Source organism: Papio anubis, chromosome 10, assembly GCF_008728515.1.
Source record: "Papio anubis isolate 15944 chromosome 10, Panubis1.0, whole genome shotgun sequence".
NCBI classification, from domain to species: Eukaryota; Metazoa; Chordata; class Mammalia; order Primates; family Cercopithecidae; genus Papio; species Papio anubis.
This window is the reverse complement of record NC_044985.1, coordinates 47,281,550-47,285,652: the sequence shown is the minus strand read 5'-3', so window position 1 is coordinate 47,285,652 and position 4,103 is coordinate 47,281,550.

The window sequence follows — 4,103 nt, the reverse complement described above, 5'->3', positions numbered from 1 at the left end:
GAATATTTCCTAAAGGCTTGGTCAGTCAACATTATGTGTTTCTAACCTTAATCATCCAGATCTTTGCTTCTTGCATCTTCATATCTCATGTCTCAAGCTCACTATGCACATTCTTATCTCCATTTTGCTTGTACTATGCTGCCATCTTGGAATTCTCTGCTTTTTTCTTTCCAATTTAATTTTTTTATTAATCCTTTAATGATAAACTTAAGTAGCATTTCCTTTATACAGTATTCCTTAATTGCGCTAGTCAGACTTAATTGCTCTTCTTTTATTTCAACACTTTTTTTTTTTTTTTTTTTTTTTTTGAGACAGAATCCCACTCTATTGCTCAGGCTGTAGTGCAGTGGCATGATCTTGGCTCAGTGCAACCTCTGTCTCCTGGTTTCAAGTGATTCTCCTGCCTCAGCCTCCTGAGTAGCTGGGATTACAGGCACACACCACCATGCCCAGCAAATTTTTCTGTACTTTTAGTAGAGAAGGGGTTTTGCCATGTTGGCCAGGTTGGTCTCGAACTCCTGACTTCAGGTGATTCGCCCGCCTTAGCCTCCCAAACTGTTGGGATTACAGGCATGAGCCACTGCACCCGGCCTCAATGCACATTTTTTAAGCTTCTCTTCTGCCTTGAATTATATGTATCAATATGCCTGTCTTTGTTACTATCTTGAAGTTATCTTGAAATCCAGGACTATGTCTTATTTACCTCCTGATTTTCCTTGATAACAATAAACATAAACTAGGCGATATACGCAATGGGTGTTCAGCATATATTTGTCTAAACTAAATTAGAAGATTAGCAATTTTTCTTTATGCTTTTAAAGATATCAACTTTATTTCTGTTGACAAATTCAGAGTATGTTTGCAGCTTTTCCAGTGGCCCCTCCTCCAAAAGATCAAACAATGAGCTCACACCTTCAAAGAAGGTATTCTTATCTTTTAGTATACTTTCAAAACTACTCATCAAAAATCTACACAACCTCCTCAACTGTGCTGCCATTGATCTTACTTTTTCAAAGACAAAGTTACTAGATTTACTCCTCTGATTCTTCATGGCAATTGAGAATCATTCTAATTCATAGGTATACAAGTCTCCCAATTAACTGGATCCCTTCCTTACACCTTATACAAAAATTAATTCAAGATGGATTAGAGACTTAAATGTTAGACCTAAAACCATAAAAACCCTAGAAGAAAACCTAGGCAATACCATTCAGGACATAGGCATGGGCAAGGACTTCATGTCTAAAACACCAAAAGCCAAAATTGACAAATGGGATCTAATTAAACTAAAGAGCTTCTGCACAGCATGAGAAACTACCATCAGCGTGAGCAAGCAACCTACAGAATGGGAGAAAATTTTTGCAATCTACTCTTCTGACAAAGGGCTAATATTTAGAACCTACAAAGAACTCAAATAAATTTACAAGAAAAAAAAAACCCCACCAAAAAGTGGACGAAGGATATGAACAGACACTTCTCAAAAGAAGACATTTATGCAGCCAACAGACACATGAAAAAATGCTCATCATCACTGGCCATCAGAGAAATGCAAATCAAAACCACAGTGAGATACCATCTCACACCAGTTAGAATGACAATCATTAAAAAGTCAGGAAACAACAGATGCTGGAGAGGATGTGGAGAAATAGGAACACTTTTACACTGTTGGTGGGACTGTAAACTAGTTCAACCATTGTGGAAGACACGGTGGTGATTCCTCAAGGATCTAGAACCAGAAATACCATTTGACCCAGCCATCCCATTACTGGGTATATACCCAAAGGATTATAAATCATGCTGCTATAAAGACACATGCACACATATGTTTATTGTGGCACTATTCACAATAGCAAAGACCTGGAACTAACCCAAATGTTCATCAATGACAGACTGGATTAAGAAAATGTGGCACATATATACCATGGAACACTATGCAGCTGTAGAAAAGGATGAGTTCATGTCCTTTGTAGGGACATGGATGCAGCTGGAAATCATCATTCTCAGCAAACTTTTGCAAGAACAGAAAACCAAACACTGCATGTTCTCACTCATAGGTGGGAATTGAACAATGAGAACACCTGGACACGGGGTGGGAAATATCACACACCAGGGCTTGTCGTGGGGTGGGGGGAGTGGGGAGGGATAGCATTAGGAGATATACCTAATGTAAATGATGAGTTAATGGGTGCAGCACACCAACATGGCACATGTATACGTATTTAACAAACCTGAACATTGTGCACATGTACCCTAGACCTTAAAGTATAATAAAAAAAAAATCTGCCAATTTTATTGAAAGTTGTCAGAAATGGTAACAATCAAATCCTAAGAAATCAGGAAGTATTAATAAGATTAGTGGCAGATCACCTCTTTTATATTTGAATATCTCAGTAAGTTATAGATTTTTCAAAAACAAACAAAATTGCATGAATAGGTCCCCAAATAGTAGATATTAATACAAATAATAAATTTATAGTTTATATAAGTTTAATGGAAATTTTGAAGTGACAGAGACAATTTAAGAGAATCATTTGTCAATCTAATTTAACAGTCAAGGCTTAAGCCTCTGCATTACTATTAAGCTAGCTTTCTGTTAAATCCTTAAGGGGACAGATGCCAAATAAAAGGATATATTTTTATTGAATGTAGAACCCATTAGGAAGCCTCTCTATTAATAACATGACATTGCTATTTATGGGATAGTTAGTGCCTATAACTACATATGTAGTGTTAACCTGTTTGGTGTAAATTGATAGCAAAGAGTCTAATATGATATCTTCAGCTATATTCATCCTAATAGTACTAACATAGACTTCTTGTATTTTTTGGTGTTAAATAAAGATTGCTGCACAAGGGTTTTAGATGCTTCCCCATTGAGTTTCAAGATGTAACCATGTTGGAGAAGTAAAGTCTAATCATAGATGACCTATTTTATATCTAGAAAAAGGTAAATATTGGGGATATATACATATATTTCAAGTTTTGACCATCTAAGTTTCTGGAGATTGTGTTCCACTTATAAGAATACATTAACAAATAAATTTTTAAACCTCTTTTACAGTGCTCAGAGAGGTTGTTGCCAATGTGGTTGAAGACATTCTCCTCTACAGTAGATATCAATATTTTGGTAGGGAAACCTCTCTCACTAAGACTCATTTCAAGCTGGGCTCCCAATGCTTTGGGAGGCCAAGGCTGGAGGATCCCTTGAGCCCAGGTGTTAGAGATCAGCATGGGAAACATAGGGAGACCCTGTCCCTACAACAAAGGTAAAAAACTTTGCAGGCAATGGTGGTGCATTACTTGAGGTCCCAGCTACGGGGAGGCTGAGATGTGAGGATCACTTGAGCCCAGGAGATGGAGGCTGCAATGAGCCGTGATCACACCACTGCACTTCAGCCTGGGTGACAGAACAAGACCCTGTCTAAGAAAAAATAATCCATTACAACTATGGTACAGTTAGTAAGACAAAGTACAGTAACACTAGCTGAAAGATCTTCAAGTGGCTGAGCAATGCAATGGATGCTGTTGATTTCCATCAGTAAAATAGCCATACTTTCTAGATGCCAAAAGTAAGTAGCTATGAAATAGGAATTCACCTATAAATCAGTCCATCTAGATGACTGTGATCTCACAGAGATATCGTAATTAAATCATTCTGGTCTTTGTTTCAACACCTTTTAGCATTTTTTTTTCTTTTTCTTTTTTTTCTTTCTTTCTTTTTTTTTTTTGAGATGGAGTCCTGATCTGTCGCCCAGGCTGTAGTACAGTGGGGCAATCTCGGCTCACTGCAACCTCTGCCTCCTGGGTTCATGCCATTCTCCTCCTCAGCCTCCGGAGTAGCTGGGACTACAGGTGCCTGCCACCACGCCTGGCTAATTTTTTGCATGTTTAGTAGAGACGGGGTTTCACTGTATTAGCCAGGATGGTCTCGATCTCCTACCTCATGATCCACCTGCCTCAGCCTCCCAAAGTGCTGGGATTACAGGTGTGAGTCACCATGCCCGGCCTTTTTAGCATTTTTAAAAGTGAATTTAATGCTTGTGAGGAGATACTGAGCAGAGTTAGAAAATAATAATTTATGCCAAGGTTACCAGCAGCACAAT